The 18,778-nt window shown below is 39.7% G+C and overlaps 1 long non-coding RNA gene across 1 annotated transcript; it reads left to right on the forward strand.

Moving 5' to 3' along the window:
* Window positions 1-7,192: 7,192 nt before the first annotated feature.
* LOC111560145 lies at window positions 7,193-18,534 on the forward strand. The gene is made up of 2 exons (XR_002741756.2): window positions 7,193-10,991; window positions 17,884-18,534. It is a non-coding gene; the product is annotated as an uncharacterized LOC111560145 (long non-coding RNA).
* The last annotated feature ends 244 nt before the right edge of the window (window positions 18,535-18,778 follow it).

The raw sequence follows: 18,778 nt of genomic DNA on the forward strand, positions 1-18,778 counted from the left end.
CTCTCAAAAAATTAAACAAAAAAAAATCCTGTATTCACCAAGTTCTTTGAGAAGACCTGTGTAGTTATCACCATCAGTATAATATGTGCAAAACGGTGTAGAAAATACATGGAATACAAACATATTTATAAAATAGGCTCCCTGCTTTAAAAGGACGTGTCATAGAATTGGGGAAGGTAAAGCTGATACTTTATTTTTTGAAAATTCCAGCATAATTAATGTAGTGTTATATTAGTTTCAGGGGTACAATATAGTGATTCAGCAATTCTATACATTACTCCATGCTCATCAAGATAAGTGTACTCTTAATCCCCTTCGCCTGTTTCATTGCCCTCCACCCATCTCCCCTGTGGTAACCACCAGTTTGTTCTCTGTATTTTGTTCTCTATATTTAAGTCTGTTTTGTTTGTCTGTCTCTTCTTTGTTCCTGTGTTTTGTTTCTTAAATTCCACACGAGTGAAATCCTAGGTATATGTCTTTCTTTGACTTATATCCCTTAGCATTATAGTCTCTAGATCTACCCATCTCGTTGCAAATGGCAAGATTTCTTTCTTTTTTTATGACACAAAATTCTATTGTGTTTATATACCACATCTTCTTATCCATTCGTCTATCAATGGGCACTTGATGGTTGCTTCCATAATTCGGCTTTTGTAACTAGTGCTGTAATAAACATAGGGGTGCATTTATCTTTTCAAATTAGTGTTTTGATATTCTTTGGGTAAATACCCTGTAGTGGAATTACTGAATATTATGGTTCAATTTTTAATTTTTTAAGGAACTTCCAGACTGTTTTCCACAGTGACTCCACCAGTTTGCATTCCCACCAACAGTGCACATCCTCACCAACACAACAATCTTGTGCTGTTGATTTTAGTCATTCTGACAGGTGTGAGGTGATCGCTCATTGTGGTTTAGATTTGCATTTCCCTGATATTTAGTGATGTTGAGCATCTTTTCAAATGTCTGTTGGCCATCTGTATGTCTTCTTTGGAGAATGTCTGGTTCATGTCTTCTGCCCATTTTTAATTGGGTTATTTGTGTTTTTGGTGTTGAGTTGTGTAAATTCTTTATATATTTTGAATCCTAACCCTTTGTCAGATGTGTCATTTGCAAATATCTTCTTCCATTCAGTGGGTTGCCTTTTAATTTTGTTGTTTCTTCTGCTGTGCAGAAACTTTTTATTTTGTTGTAGTCCCAGTAGTTTTGGGGTTTGTTTTTTGTGTTTTATTTTTTTTGCTTTTGTTTCCCTTATTTAGGAGGCATATCTAAAAAAATGATGCTGTAGCCATTGTTGGAGAAATTACTGCCTGTGCTCTCTTCTAGGATTTTTATGATTTCAGATCTCACATTTAGGTCTTTAATACATTTTGAGTTAATTTTTGTGTATAAGAAAGTGGTCTAGTTTCACTCTTTTGCATATAGCTGTCCAGTTTTCCCAAGACCATTTGTTGAACAGACTGCATATTCCCTCTTTTGTTGTAGATTAATTGACCATATAATCATGGATTTATACTTGAGCTCTCTATTCTGTTCCATTGAGCCATATGTCTTTTTTTGTGCCAGTACCATACTGTTTTGATTACTATAGCTTTGGAGTGTATCTTGAAATCTGGGATTGTGGTACCTCCAGTTTTGTTTTCCTTTTCCTTTTCTTTTCCTTTTTAAGTTAATGTATTTATTTTGAGAGAGAAAGAGTACAAGTGGGGAAGGGAAAGAGAGAGAAGAAGAGAGAATCCCAAGCGGGCTCGATGTGGGGCTCGATCTCATGAAGTGTGAGATCATGACCTGAACCGATACCAAAAGTCAGACCCTTAACTGACTGAGACACCCAGGTGCCCCTCATTTTTCTTTTTCAAGATTGCTTTGGTTATTTGGGTTTTTGGTGTATCCATACAAATTTTAGGATTATTTGTTTTAGTTCTGTGAAAAATGCTCTTGGTATTTTGATAGGGATTGCATTAAAATTCTGTAGATTGCTTTGGGTCCTATGGAAATTTTAACAATGTTTGTTCTTCCAGTCTGTGAGCATGGAATAACTTTCCATTTGTTTGTGTCATCTTCAATTTCTTTCATCAGTGTTTTATAGTTTTTAGAGTACAGGTTCTTCACCTCTTTTGTTTAAGTTTATTCCTAGATATTTTATTATTTTTGGTGTAATTGTTAATAGGAATGTTTTCTTAATTTCTCTTTCTTCTATTTCATTATTAGTGTGCAGAAATGCAACAGATTCCTGTATATTGATTTTTTTTTTTAATGTTCATTTTTTGAGAGAGAGTGTGCATGTGCACATGAGTGACGGAGGGGCAGAGAGAGAGGGAAACACACAATTGAAGCAGGCTCCAGGCTGTGAGCTATCAGGACAGAGCCAGATGCGGGGCTCAAGCTCAGGAATCGAACCAGGAGATCATGACCTGAGCCGAAGTCGGATACTTAACCGACTGAGCACCACCAGGTGCCCTTTCTGTATGTTGATTTTGTAACTTGCAACCTTACTGAATTCATTTATCAGTTCTAGTTGTTTTTGGGTGGAGTCTTTAGGGTTTTCTATATGTATAGCATTATGTCATTTGCAAATAGTTTTATTTCTTCCTTACCAATTTGGAAGCCTTATTTCTTCTTGTCTGATTGCTGTGGCTTGGACTTCTAGCACTATGTTGAATAAAAGTGGAGAGTGGACATCCTTATCTTGTTCCTGATACTAGGGAAAAAGCTCTGTTTTTCCCCATTGAGTATGATGTTAGCTGTGGATTTTTCATAATATGGGCTTTATTATGTTGAGGTATATTCCCTCTATCCCTACTTTGTTGAGGGTTTTTATCAAGAATGGATGTTGTACTTTGTAGAATGTTTTTTCTGCATCTATTGATAATATGATTAAAAAATTTTTTTTAATGTTTTATTTATTTTTGAGACCGAAAGAGACAGAGCATGAACGGGGGAGGGTCAGAGAGGGAGACACAGAATCTGGAACAGGCTCCAGGCTCTGAGCTGTCAGCACAGAGCCTGACGCGGGGCTCGAACTCATGGACCGCGAGATCATGACCTGAGCCGAAGTTGGCCACTTAACCGACTGAGCCACCCAGGCACGCCAATGATTATGTGATTTTTATCTTTTCTCTTGATGTATCATATTGATTGATTTGTGAATATTGAACCACCCTTGCATCCCAGGAATAAATCCCACCTGATCATGGTGAATGATATTTTTAAATTTATTGTTAGATTTGGTTTGCTAATATTTTGTTGAGGATTTTTACATCTATGTTCATTAGCGATATTGGCTTGTAGTTCTTTTTCTTCTTTTTTTTTTTTTTTTTGTAGTGTCTTTGTCTGATTTTGGTATCAGGGTAATGTAATGTTGGTCTCACAGAATGAATCTGGAGGTTTTCCTTCCTCTTCTGTTTTTTGGGATAGTTTGAGAAGAATAGGTGTTAACTCCTCTTTAAAAAAAAATTTTTTTTTTCAACGTTTATTTATTTTTGGGACAGAGAGAGACAGAGCATGAACGGGGGAGGGGCAGAGAGAGAGGGAGACACAGAATCAGAAACAGGCTCCAGGCTCTGAGCCATCAGCCCAGAGCCCGACGCGGGGCTCGAACTCACGGACCGCGAGATCGTGACCTGGCTGAAGTCGGATGCTTAACCGACTGCGCCACCCAGGCGCCCCAATTAACTCCTCTTTAAATGTTTGGTAGAATTCTCTTGGGAAGCCATCTGGTCCTGGACTTTTGTTTGTTGGGAGTTTTTTGATTACTGATTTAATTTCATTGCTAGTAATCAGTCTATTCAAATTTTCTGTTTGAATTTCTATTTCTTCCTTCAGTTTTGGGAAGTTTTAGGTTTCTAGGAATTTATCCATGTCTTCTAGGCTAATACACTTTAATGAAGATAAATAAGAACATAAAGTAGTGCATGGTGACTACCAAGTGGAGTTTAGCAAAAGAACTAAACTATTATGGTTAATTTTTTAGTTTACCTCTCACTGTGACCTTGGACAAGTTACCTAACCTCTCTGTGCTTTCATTCTTTATTTGTAAATTGGGAATATTAATAAAACCTATTGCATAGGATTTGAGGATTAAATGAGTTACCATACATAATACCCTTAAAATGTGGGTACACACATAGTAAATACCTATAAAGTTATTAGCGTTTATTTATGTATACTTTTGTTATTACTGGTAAAATACTGACACATAGCTGTGTCCGCATTTTTCTTTATTTGGGAGAAGTTATGGGGTTTCGGGCTGGTGGAGAAAAGGGAGGTAAATCTGCATCTTCACCATTTCATAACCTAATGATTATGTTGCTTTGCTTTGGGGTTCATTCATCTTTTAGAAATATACCAATTTTACAAGATTGAGCCTAGTTCCTCATTTGGCTTTCCTTGCCCCATACAGACTTATTTTAACATGGCTTGTAGTGACTTTTACACAGTGATTTCAGCAAATCAGAGGTAAGTTGGTGATCTTATATGCTTTTTTTTCTTCTTCATTTTTTTTTTTTAACGTTTATTTTTGAGAGAGAGAGAGAGGGAGAGAGAGACAGCACAAGCAGGGGAGGGGCAGAGAGAGAGAGGGAGGGAGAGATACAGGCAGAGAGACACAGAATCTGAAATAGGTCCAGATTGTGAGCTATGAGCAAAGAGCCTGATGCGGGGTTCCAACTCACTAACCGTGAGATTATGACCTGAGCCGAAGTTAGACGCTTAACCGGTTGAGCCGCCCAGGCGCCCTATCCTATTTTTAATCAGGGTGCATCTCTTTATTTATTTATTTTTTCAGTTTTGACACTATTCATCCAGTGCTTCTAATTTCATTGGCACATTATATTTTGGGGGCAACATGCTGTTTTCCCTTAGATCATTTCTGCTTTGCATTCAATGGTACTTTGAAACTAATCCCCTGAACACTTGGGTTTTAATCAAGTCTCTCTCGATTAGCTTTAGCCTCTAGCAGTTTATAGCGTCTCTCTGGGCCTTGGTTTTTGCTTTATTAATTGAAAGGATGAGGCTTCCACTTTTAACATTTTATGATTTTAGGAGATGAGAAGGAAAAATAGCTTCTGACTTGGTGTATAGAAGTTTGCCGATGTGCAAGATAAGATCTTGTGGAGGTTTCTCTGGGTTCCTTGTGAATTGCTCTTTTGATGAGGGAGGAGCCAAAAATGCAAAGCTCAAAACATTGCCTCACTTGGGGAGACCAGTTATAGTAGTTTAAATTGTCCTGCCGGCTCAAGATAGGAGCTCCACTGTTAAAATGATGATGTTCTACTTCATCAGTGGAAGGGAAGACGTGAAATATGTTCTAGGGAATTTATAGCACTGAACATAGGTATGATGGGAATGTTATCAATTAAGTACCAGATGAAAATACATGTTTAGTAGTTTCAGAGCATAGAGAGGAATTAAAGTTGGAGAGGAAGTGGAGATAGCCTGATAAAAGTCAGGAAGGAGGCCTGTCTTCTTGTTTACAAGGAGGTGGAAACCAGTTCCTATCCCTCATTAACTGTAGACCTCATCTTGAGGAGCTTTAAGCTTGCCTTTGGGGTGGGAATGGGTATATGGAGGAGACTGGGGAAGGGTACAGGCTGTAGACCATCTTATCTTTTTTTTCATATATTTTGTGTTTTAGAATAGTTTTAGATTTATTGAAAAATTGTGAAGATAGTACAGAGTTCCCATACACCCACATCCAGTTTCCCCTATTAACATCTCACATCTTAACCAATGTTGATATGTTATTAACTAGGATCCATATTTTATTCAGATTCCCTTAGTGTTTACCTAATTCCTTCTTGTTTTACAGGATCCCATCTAAAATGCCATATTACATGTGGTTGTTGTAACTCTTCAGGCTCCCTCGGGCTCTGATAGTTTCAAAGATTTTCTTTGTTTTTGATGGCCTTGACAGTGTTCAGGAGTACTGGTCACATATTTTGGAGGATATCCCTCTTACAATTTGTCTGATGTTTTCCTCATGTTTAGACTGGAGTTACGGATGTTTGGGAGGTATGAGTGTTTGCCACATTTTTATCACATACTAAGTGTACATAGTATTAGCATCATTTATCACTGTTGATGTTGACCTTGATCATTTAGCTGAGTTTGTATTTGCCAGGTTTCTCTACTTCAGGGTTACTCAACCCACCCCCACCCCCATCTCTTTCCATACTGTAAGAAGTGAAGGAAATGACTATGCACAGCCCACACATAAGGAGGAAGGAGTTATGCTCCACCTTCTAGAGAGCAGAATACTACATAATTTTTTTGGAATTCCTCTGCGTGGGAGATACCATTCCTGTTGTAATGTCTCCTTCGTTCCTTGAGGCTCTGTAAATATCTGCATTGGGATTGTCTTTAGACCCTGCCTTTGGGGCGAATGTAAGCTCAATTCCTATTCCCTAATTCTGTCCAGAATATCTGGTGTGTGCTGATGTCAAGCACGTAATTTCATTTCATAATTAGAAAGGAAGGGCAAATGGGGCCCCTGGGTGACTCAGTTGGTTGAGTGTCCGACTCTTGATTTTGGCTCAGGTTATGATCCCATGGTTGTGGGATTGAGCCCGTTTTGGGCTCCGTGCTGAGCATGGAGCCTGCTTGAGGTTCATATTCTCTCTCTCTCTCTCTCTCTCTCTCTCTCTCTCTCTCTCTCTCTCTCTGTCTCCCTCTCTGTCTCTGTCTCTCTCTCTCTCTCTCTTTCTCTCTCTCCTCTCTCTCTCTCTTTCTCTCTCTCTTTCTCTCTCTGTCTTCCCCTCTGCCCCCTCCCCCTCCCTCGTGCTCTTTCTCTCAAAAAATTAAATTAAATAAAAAAATTTTTAAAAAGACATGTCTAGGGGAGCTTGGGTGGCTCAGTTGGTTGAGTGTCTGACTTTGGCTCAAGTCATGATCTCACCATTTGTGAATTCGAGCCGTATGTCAGGCTCTGTGCTGACAGTGCAGAACCTGCTTCAGATTCTGTCTCTCTGCCCCTCCCCCTGCTTGCGCTCTGTCTCTCTCAAAAATAAATAAACATTAAAAAAAAAAAAAAAGACCTATATCTAGAGTACCTGCTGGCTCAGTCAGCTAAGCATCTAACTTTGGCTGAGGTCATGATCTCGCAGTTCATGAATTTGAGCCCCGCATCAGGCTCTGTGCTGACAGCTCAGAGCCTGGAGCCTGCTTCAGATTGTGTCTCCCTCTCTCTCTGCCCCTCCCCCACTCACACTCTGTCTCTCTCTCAAAAATGAATAAACTTAAAAAAATTTTTTTAAATACGTATGTCTGATTGAGGTGTCCTATAAAACTCATTTATACTAGCGTATCAGCAGGCACATAGGACTAATAGGAATTGTGTTCCAATTTTGGAAATTGAGAGGAAGTTAGAGTAGGAGAGGAATTTGGAAAAGCACTGGACTAGGATAATTAGATAATAGTTAATATTTATTGTGCAGTGGGTACCAGGTAGTATTGTAGTTGTTCTACATTTAGTCCTTGTGTCAGTCCTATGAGGTAGGTGTGACGATTTCCATCATTTTTAAACATGAGGAACATGAGACCTAGAAGGGGTAAATAATCTACTCAAGGTCACACAGCTAGGAAATGGCGGAGACTCCTAGTTGCCTACCCAGTATTCATCCCTTTCTTCTTTAGTCAGTGGAACCCTGTATTGCCAAATGTGGCAATGTGCCCACCTAGGAAACTTCTCCCAGCCTACTAATGAAACGCAAGTAAAAGTCTATTGGGGTTTCTAGGAAAGTGCTTTCAAGGGGACTTGGCTGTACAGAATATCCTTTTTTGCCCTTCCTTCCCTCTCCTACCAGGAATAAGGAGGTGTAGCTCACAGCAGCCATCCCAGGCCATGAGGTTACCTTGACGATGGAAGTCATGCACTGAGAATGGTGGAGCAGAAACATCAATGGAATCTTAGTTCTTAGTGATAACAGAGTCATCATATGTGCTTTTTGATCGCCTGCCTCCTCCTTTATTTGAGAAAACATAAACTGTCTGGTTAAAGCCACTATTATCTTAGGCCTGTACAACTAGTAGCTGAATGCAATTCCTGACCGATGAAAATTCTAACTTGATTTTATTTTCTCTTCTTACCACGAGGCTTAACGCATTTTAATAATAGGAAGTTACCTTAGGGTACCTAGATTCTTGTTGCTGTTTTGTTCTTTATTATAATGTGACCTTGGGTAGATCACTTAGAGCCACCCCCCTCCTTTTGCATCTTTTGAATGGGAATTATTCATTCTCTAACTACTTTATAAGTTTATTATAGGGAACGTGTTTCTGAACTTCCAAGTTGTCTTGTGTGATGTATAGTTCTTAAAGAGGGTCATGGTCTTTCTAGGACATTCTATAGGAAGCCTATAGAATCTGAAAGCAATTTTCTAATGTTGTCATTTTGCTTATTGCCAGGTTTGAATATTTCTCAGGGAATAAATAAATGGAAGCTGCGAAGGGAGGTGATTTTGTCCCTACTCTGATACCTATCAGTAGCTTAACAATTGCATTACTGATGAGCCCTATATTTTGTGCCAGGGCTGCCGCTTAGGATGCAGAGTTCATTTGTGTTTGATATGGCTGCTTTTATTGTACTGGAGCATTGTTTCCTGAAGATGCATTAATCAAGGAATCAGTATACTGGAAGGTAACTAAATGCTTTTGCTCTGAGAGCTAGCCAAGAACAAGGGGCGCAGAAGGAAATGTTTGCATAACATGGGGAGAATTTTTCTAGCAATAAAAATCATCATTTCCAGATAGTTCTTTGAAACTATTACAGGGGTGTTCACAAAAAACTGGAAGGCCTCCAGCATGGGGCCACCCATGTAAATGATCCCTTTTTTGTCACTACCCCCCTTGTTTCTTTATTTCCCCACAAGAACTCCCCGCACCCCACAGAGTGGAGATAACTGGAGCTATCTGGGATTGTAAAGTACATTTGTGTTACGCTGTTGAAGTACAACTATTGCCAGTGGAGGGTGTGGTTTGGTAGTAGAATTCATTTGGAATAAGAATTGCATTTGAATATTACTCTTAATTAGATGCTTAATAACATGAAATGCCTAGTATCAGAAACATTTCACCTCCTGTACTGTTCTATTCCTGTTTCTTCTTAGAAAATTTCTTGAGATATTCAACTTTGTAACATGGTATGGAGTATTTTTCACATTTCGGTAGCAATGGTGCTTCTCAAACTTTAATATACCATATGCCTACAAGTCCCCTGGAGATCTTAACAAATGTGATGCCTAATTTAATAGGTTTGGGATGGAGCCTGAGATTTCTGCATTTCTAACTCCAGGTGATGCTGCTGCTGCTGTTGGTCCCTGGACCACATTTTGAGTAACAATGCCCACAGTTACCTCTGCACCTCAGTGCTGGGGCTCTTAACACTGTCTGGGCATCAGAATCAGGTGGAGAGCTTTAAAAAAGACATATGCACCTGACCCCATTGTCAGATTTCCTGATTAATTCCTTCTGGAATAGTTGGGAGTTTTGAAGTTTTGAAGGTGAGACTCACTGGCTTAGCGTCCTATTAAAGAATGTGATGTTGAGTGGTTTCAGTGTGATTTCTTGTAACTTGAATTGTTACATGTTTTCCTCATACGTAATTCATGTTGTGATGACTTGTAGTCAAACAGAATCCACCATGCATTTTATATAGGGATTTTATTTAATCCTGTGTTATCTTGTAGAATAACGAGGCTGCACATAAAGAATGTTGTAAGACACTATCGTTGAAGTAACGGGAAAGCAATATATGTGATAGTTATGTTTCTTAGAGTGCAAGAAATAGAGGTCTGTTTGGCTAAACACAGCTGATGACGGCTTATTATAAGGATACATAGGTAAGTTAGTTGGAAGACCAAGGAAATAGCTTCAGCAGTCCTTTGTGAATAAGAGTAGCTCTGGGAAACGGATAGTAAACAGCTACTCCAGAGAACATTTCTTTGTGAGTTGGGATAACTGTTACTCGTATGTCAGTGACACCACCATTTTTGTGACATAGTTTACTTCTGTCTACTTCCATGGTTTCTGAAGTTACTGAATAACTGGCTGTCTCTTGTTTTTCTTACAGTCAGCCTCTCCAAGAAAGAGGCTTTAAGTAAGTTGGCCAGCCACTGTCCTGCACCCTTGTGGGCAGGGTTCTCAGGCCACATTACTTCAGAGGCGCAGGGCAAACTATAGATAGCTACCTTTTTGGACCCATCCCCGATCCCTTATCCTAGGAACTTGAGGGGTATATACGGTAGGGCCTGGAGTACCTGCAGAGGAGAGTTGAGAATCACCTGCAGCTGCTTCTATCAGGCCTTTGGATCTGGGGGATGTTAAGAGGTTTATTAGAATGAAGAGGGTAAAATTGGCAGACTCCATGTATGACCTGAATGCTCTGACTTCTAGTAATGAGTTCCACGAGGGGAGAGACTTAACGTTTTTTCATTGTTATGGCCTCATAACTCAGAACAGTGACTGGCACATATATTCAATACGTAGCTGCAAAATAGAATAGAATTGAACTCTTAGGAAATGATTTAATGCGTTTATTATTTAATTACATTTCATTTTGAGCAAATCCTTTTATACCCAATGATGGAAAGTAAATTCCTACTCTGTCCATGGCCTACCCTGTTGAGAAGAGACCGTAGGCCCTGACGCTAAAGATCTTCACGTTTTCCTGTTTCCTTTCTGGTTTAAGAGCTTTGGTATCATCAGTAAGGCTGGTACCAGGCTTTGGGCTGAAAAGGAAGCAAATGGATGTCAAGTCCAGAGCTGGGAGTCCTTCCGAATGGCCTCCCTTCTGGGTCTCCTAGGCCTCCGAGGGGTCTTGAACTCCCGGGCACGGTGGGTGGGCGTGGCAGGGCCTCCGCAGGGGGTTGTGGGTTCTCTGGCCGAGCGGCTGCTTCCGGCAGACGGCGCCGCCATCTTGGGTCCCGATTGAACCCGCTTTTAAAGTTCAAACATAGATTTGGATGCTTGACCAAGAAAAGGAGGCTAATTTTCAGGTAAGGAGGGCAACACTGGGAAGATCGGGGTCGCTGTTACTTGCAGCAGCTGCTGCTTCTTAAGTTCCAAACCCCGTGTACGTGGGGAATGCTGTGGAGGATGTTAAAGATCTTTGAGGAAGGATTGACCGACCAGGCAACAGACAAATGGGATGTAGGGCATCAAAGCAAGCGTCAAGTCCAGCGTTGCGAACGTTCCCCAACTTGTGAAAAGGAGGTAGTGATTTGACAACCTCTCTATGAGAGGGGCAGTGATAATGAACCTTTAGTACTAAGCCTTCATGAGAGCATTTTGCTGTTAGTGTTAAATAGAATGATGAGTACTTAACGTAGTACTTGGAACAAACTTTTCCGTAGCTCCTTGAGCACAAGGGTTCTGTAAACTTGGGTTCACCGACAAGAGAGGAAGCGCTGAAATAAAACAAAAGCGTTTATCTGGGGTTTAAGAATTGCAGTTCAGGGAGCACAGGTTTGGATAGCAACCCAAAGTAAGAGGAGTGAAAGCCAGGGGTCTTTATTACCAATTTGGGGAAATGTTGGGAAACTTAACACAAATTGTTTTCCAAAAATTATTATTGGAAGGTATAATTACATTTTACAATTAGTTTCCTGGGCACATAGCAGTTAATTAATATTCTGAGTACAGTTATTAGGAAAATATTTTCTGCAGTGCCTTTTTTTTTTTTTTTTTTTTTTATCAAGAGTATAGGTGTGGGCCACCTGGGTGGCTCAGGTTAAGCATCCAACTTCGACTCAGGTCATGATCTCATGGTTGTGAGTTTGAGGCCTGTATCCGGCTCTGTGCTGACAGCTCAGAGCCTGGAGCCTGCTTTGGATTCTGTGTTTCTGTCTCTCTCTGCCCCTCCCCCACTCATGCTCTGTCTGTCTGTCTCTCTCTCAAAATAATAAATAAACATTAAAACAATTAAAAAAAGAATATAGGTGTAATAGTCTTGTGCTCAGTCATATGCTTTTTTTGCTCAGTTCAATAGTCTAGTGTAGTTACTGTTTCAAAGAACAGGATGAGGTTTTAGTCCCTAAAATAGAGCCACTCATGTTCAGAGGTTTTACATAGGTTCACACATTGCAGAATGGAATTTGGTACTAATCACCTCATAGGTTTCCAAAGAATGTTTAGTGATAATGAGGAATTAAGGGTTTTAATTCCAATATTCTTTAATTCTTTGCTCTTTTAATTGAAAACTAGATTTCTTAGTACTGTAGTAGGTTTTTTAAAAGTACCAACTTTCTAGCATGTTTGAGCAAAACATTTATCAGTCACTTGTTTAGTGCTTATTATGTGTCAGGAACTCATGGCAATCCTCCTAATAAACACAAAGGCAGATTCTGGGGTTTTTTTGTTTGTTGTTGTTTGTTTGTTTATTATTTTGAGATGGAAAGAGCACCATGGTGGGAGGGGCAGGGGCAGAGAGAGGGAGAGAGAGAATCCCAAGAGTCAGGGCTTGAGCTCACGAACCATGAGATCGTGACCCAAGCCAAAACCAAGAGTCGTAACCTACTGAGCCATCCAGGTACCCCAGATTCTGTTTTTAAAATGAGAAAAATGAGGCAAAGAAATTAAGTGGAACTAGGCTTTGAACCCCTGCAGTCTTTTTTCTCCTTTAATTTAAAATTTTATCGGGGCGGGGCGCCTGGGAGGCGCAGTCGGTTAGGCGTCCGACTTCAGCCAGGTCACGATCTCGCGGTCCGTGAGTTCGAGCCCCGCGTCGGGCTCTGGGCTGATGGCTCGGAGCCTGGAGCCTGCTTCCGATTCTGTGTCTCCCTCTCTCTCTGCCTCTCCCCCGTTCATGCTCTGTCTCTCTCTGTCCCAAAAAATAAATAAACGTTGAAAAAAAATTAAAATTTTATCGGGGCACGTGGGTACCTCAGTCGGTTAAATGTCTGACTTTGGCACAGGTCATGATCTCACGGTTTGTGAGTTCGAGCCCCATGTTGGGGTCTGTGCTGACAGCCTGGAGCCTGGAGCCTGCTTCGGATTCTGTGTCTCTCTCGCTCTCTGCTCCTCCCCCACTCGTGCTCTGTCTCTCTCTGTTTCTCAAAAATAAATAAACATTAAAATTTTTTAAAAAGTGTATATACAGTAACATTGACTTCTTTTTTGATGCATCCTTCTATGAGTTTTAGTACATGTATAGATTCTTGTGCCTACCACCAGTCAGGATACAGAACACTTTGATCACCTTGAAATTCCTGTGTTGCTCCTCGTAGTTAAACCTTCCCTACACTCCTAACCCTTGGCAACCACTGATGTATTCTTTGTCTCTTTTCCAGAATATGGTATCAATGGAATCATAAAGTATCTGACATTTAGGACTGGCTTCTTTCACTCCACACAATGTTATAGAGATTCATTCATATTGTTACATTGTATCGATAGTTTCTTCCATTTTACTGCTGAGTAGAATTCTAGGAATGTACCACAGTTTATCCATTTACCTGATGAGGGATATTTAGGTTCTTTTTGGTTTTTGGAGATTATGAATAAGCTGCTTATAAATATTCACATATAGGTCTTTGTACAAATAAAAGTTTTTATTTCTCTGGTTTAAGTAGCTAGGTATCAGTTTGCTAGGTCATATGGTAAGTGTATGTTAAGTTTGTAAGAAACTGCCAAACTGTTTTCGAGAGTGGTGCTATGCCAATTTGCATCATCACCATATGTATGAGAGTTCCATTTGCTCCACATCCTCATCAGCACTTGGTATTGTCAGGTTTTTCTTGTTTTAGCTATTCTGATAGATGTGTAGTGATATTTTATTGTGGCTTTAATGTGCATTTCCTTAATGGATAATGATGTTGAGCATCTTTTCATGTGGCTAATTGCTTATATATCATCTTTGGGAAAATGTTCTAATCTTTGCACATTTTAAAATTAGGTTGGTTGTTTCCATAGTGTGGAGTTTTTAAGAGTTCTTCATATATTTTGTATTCATATCTTTTGTTGGATATGAAATTTGAAAATATTTCTCCTGGTCTGCAGCTTTTCTTTTTCCATTCTATTAACAGTGTCTTCAGCTCTGTGAATGTATTGAAAATAGCTGAAGTGTTGGTCTAGGAAGTTCAGTGTCTGTGCTTCTACAAGAACCATTTATATTGATTGCTTTTTTCCCCAGTGTGTGGGCCATGCTTTCTTGTTTCTTTGCATCCCTTGTAATTTTTTGTTGAAAATTGGACATTTTTATTTATTTAAAAAAAATTTTAAAGCATTTATTCACTTTTGAAAGAGAGAGAGACAGAGTGCAAGCTGGAGAGGGACAGAAAGGGAGACACAGAATCCGAAACAGGGTCCAGGCTCTGAGCTGTCAGCACAGAGCCCAACGTGGAGCTCAAACCCACGGACAGCAAGATCCTGACCTGAGCCGAAGTCGGACGCACAACCCACTGAGCCAACCAGGCGCCCTGAAAATTGGACATTTTGAATATTGCAGTGTAGCAACTCTGGAAATCAGATTCTTTTCCCACCCCAGTGTTTATTATTGATGCTTATTTCGGATGTTGTTTGTTTACTGACTTTTCTGAACTAATTTTGTGAAGTATGTATTCTTTGTGATGTGTGGCACTGAAGTCTCAGTTTCATTACCTTATTGGTCACCGATTAGATAGTTTCGTTAAATGTCTAGATCCCTCCTCTCCCCCACATCTCCCAGTCCTTTCCATGGGCTCTTTGTGTGTATGACAGCACATTTTCAACACTCAGCCATGCAGTTAGTGTACAACTTTGTTTAGCTTTCATTTCCTGCATGTGCAGAGCTGGGGATCAGCCAGAGAGAAGAGTTTAGGGCCTTCTCACATCTTTCCTGAGCATGCGCCCACCCTGGGAATGCACATGGCCTTCTAGATCCCCAGGAGTACGCAGGATCTTTTCAAAGCCCTCATCCCCAAAGCATTTCATTCTCCGGGCTTTCCTCCCAACATCTTTGGTTAGTATGTTGTTTCCCCAACTGTTATCAGTAGTCTCCTGCAGCCGCAACTAATGTATGTATTTACCTGTAAATATTTAAAACAAATTCCTCCAGCTAGCCACTTTTTAGCACTTTGAAGAGAGTTCTGAGTTAAGCAAGGTAAAGGCAAGTCTTTTGTGCAAGTCTTCAAAGGCAGTCACCCAACATGTCAAAACAAATTGCAGTTGACCCTTGAGCAACACAGGTGTGGTTCTACTTGTACACAGATTTTTTTCTGATCAGTATAGTACTATAAAAGTATTTTCTCTATTTTCTTAATAACATTTTCTTTAGCTTACTTTATTATAAGAATACAGCATAGAGGCACCTGGGTGGCTCAGTCGGTTAAAAGTCTGACTTGATTTCTGTTCAGGTCATGGTCTCCCAGTTAGTGAGTTCGAGCCTCACGTCCGGCTCTGCGCAGACAGGGTGGAGCTGCTTGGGATTCTTTCTTCCTCTTCTTCTCTGCCCCTCTCCCACTTGCTCTCTCTCAAAAATAAACATAAAAAAAAAAAAAAGAATACAGTATATAATACAATATATGTTAATAGACTGTTTATGTCATAAGGCTTCTGGTCAACAGTAGGCTTTTAGTAGTTAAGTTTCAGGGGAGTCAAAAGTTCTTTGTGGATTTTTTTTTTTTTTAATGTGTATTTATTTTTGAGAGGCAGGGAGGGTCTGAAAGAGAGAGGCACACAGAATCTGTAGCAGGATCCAGGCTCAACTGTCAGTGCAGAGCCTGATGTGCGGCTCAAAATCACGGACTGAGATCATGACCTGACCTGAAGTCAGATGCTTTGCTGAGCTACCCAGGCGCCCCCATGTGGATTTTTGACTGCGTGGGGGTCGGCATCCTTAGCCCCCACATTGTTGAAGGGTCAACTGTATTACATCTCTTTGCTGAATGAAGTCTGTTCTACTCTTTTTTTTTTTTCCTCCCCTGGTACTAGGAAGGCAAGCTATTATTTTCAAGGCTACCACTAAGCTGGAGAATGGGGGTAGGGTGACAGTAGATTAAAATGCTACAAAGCTTATTACTGTAACTAAAATTCAGCTAGTTTTTAAGTGTTTCATTGGACTTAAGTGCAATAAGAGGTTACTGCAAGCTTTTGGTTGGTTTCCAGAAGGGTTGGTTCTGCTAGTTTCTGCCAGTTTTTTATTGATTTTACAGAGGACAGACTTTTGGAGGGAGGTCTTGACTCTGCCATTTTCATTGATGTTACTCAAATTTGGATTTAAACAAAATCTGAGATTGTCAGTGTTTTTATGAGCAAGTTAGCCCAAGTTTTCCCACTAAATACCAAATTAGAAGGTACGGATATTCTTACTCATTTTGAAGTGTCTATATATCCTACTGTAGCGTTATCAAAGTATTTCAGGAGCCTCATTTGGTTACAGTAATGGGGGGTCACAACCCTCTATTTAATTTTTTTAAATGTTTATTTATTTTGAGAGAGAAAGAGCAGGGCAGGGGAATCCCAAGCAGGCTCCTGTGCTGTTCGCACAGCACCTGATGCCAGGCTTGACCCCACAAACCATGAGATCATGACCTGAACTGAAATCAAGAGTCAGATGCTTAACTGACTGAGCCATGCTGGTGGCCCCAAGATCCTCCATTTTAAACCTTGCATAGGTAGCATGCTCTTCCAGGCCATAGACAACCTTTAGTCTCTCTGTTGCTTTTTAAACCATGATTTCTAAAGGATATTTGGCCAGGGGAACTCCATATTCTCTTTGTTGTTAAAAGGGAAAGTAGTTGGGGCGCCTGGGTGGCTCAGTCGGTTAAGCATCCGACTTCAGCTCAGATCACGATCTCCCAGTTTGTGAGTTTGAGCCCCACATCGGGCTCTGTGCTATGCTCAGAGCCTGGAGCCTGCTTTGGATTCTGTGTCTCCTTCTCTCTCTGCCCGTCCCATGCTCATGCTGTCTCTCTCTGTCTCTCAATAATAAATAAATGTTAAAAAATTTTCTTAAAAAAATGGGAAAGTAGCTTTATTGCAGTGTCATGATTGCTATAAATCAGTCATGTGTTAATATTCTGGGGAGTGGAATTGAGGAGGGCATAGAGTGTGTCACTTTATATATTTCTGTATTGTTTGAGTTTCTTCCAGTGAGTATTACTTTAAGAAATAAATTTAAAATACGACGTGAAATCATTGTCTGCCAGTCTAGTGTATTTGTTGTTCCTATTATACTTAAAAAAATAGCCTTAAAATGAGTTACTGCAATAATCATAGCAAATGCTGTCCTGTTGATGAAATGATTGATAAAGTGAGAACATGATAGCAGGAAGGAGGTATATAATTGTGTTTCCTGTGAAGATAATTTTTCAAACACTGGCTAATTCATCATTTGTTCACCTATTCAATCTTAGAATTTTCATTTTTTTTTTTTATGAAAGCCATAATCACTTGAAAAGCAAATCCTTCTTTATAACCAAACTGTTGAAAGCTATTTGATATAATCAAAACCTACCCTAGGCGGACTTATATTTTCCTGTGTGTCTCATCTCCATCTTGTGACCCAAAAGAACCTTTTCTAGAGGACTAGACTCGTGAGATCTACATTCTGATGCTCAACTTGCCACTAACCAGTTGTACGACCTTGATTTAATTTTCTGGGTCTCAAATTTCTCATTGATAATAGGAAGGAATTAGTCCAGTGATCTTGAAACTATGCTCCTGTGAAGCAAATCTGACTCACTGTTTTTGTAAATAAAGTTTTATTGTAACACAGCCATGCTCATTCATTTACATATTGTCTGTGCCTGCTTTTGTTCTGTATCTATGGAATTGAATAGTTGTAACAGTCAGTGTGGCCCTTGAGCCTAAAATATTTGCTGTCTAGCCCTTTATGGAAAAAGTTTGCTGCAACAGACTGTCACATTTCCTTCCCGTTTAAAAGACTTTTTTTGTTTTTTGTTTTTTTAGCCATCAGATTGCTTCTTAGCAGATCACCAGAAAACTTCAACTGGAAAAGGGAAAACAAACAGATCATATATTGTTATTTGTTAGACACCTATATCTGTCATAAATCTGTCATGTTTTGTTTTTAATGCTGGGGTTACCAACAACCTCTAGAGCTCAATATCTTATATAAGTTATATTCAACTGGTGAGCTGTAGCCCAGCCTTCCTTGTCTTCTTCATTCTGGGATTCTGGCTGAAGGAGCAATCTCTTAACTGGGAAAAAGAACAATGGACAAATCATGTGCCACCTTTTAAAACTTCTATTCAGAAGTAGCTTATATTACTTCTACTCACATTTCTTTGGCCAACAGTGTTAGTGGGCAGGGAAGTGGAGTCTTTCTGCAGGAGGCCCTGCAAGTCACCTGGTACCTTGAGTGGGTGGATAATCCCTCAGGGAGAGCAGTGAGTCATTGGCAACAACATCGTCTACCACAGCCTTCTTAAAAGGTTCGCTAGTGTGAATAAATTGGAACTATGGCAAAAACTTGGTTTTAAGATTCTTTGTGTGTTATTTTTCATGAACTTTTGTAACTAGAAATTGGCGCATTGAGCTTTTGGAATATATTGTAATTCAATTTGCTTATTAAATAAATGCTCACTGTTAAGAATGTAATGTGTCTGTTTGGTTTTTTTCTTTCTTCTTCTTTTTTTTTTTTTTTTTTTTTTTTTTTTTTTTTTTTTTTTCAGACTCTTGAGGTCTTTAACCTATATTTCTTCCCCTGAAACCTGAATAAAGTTCTTAACCTCCTCCCTCACTGTGATTACTTATATGTAATTAGTTACCAAATTCTATTAAATATGTTTTCTATGTAGCTCTTGATCCTGTTCCCCATCCTCATTGCTACCATCCTAGTCCA

This window comes from Felis catus, chromosome B1 (assembly GCF_018350175.1).
Source record: "Felis catus isolate Fca126 chromosome B1, F.catus_Fca126_mat1.0, whole genome shotgun sequence".
Classification (NCBI taxonomy): Eukaryota; Metazoa; Chordata; class Mammalia; order Carnivora; family Felidae; genus Felis; species Felis catus.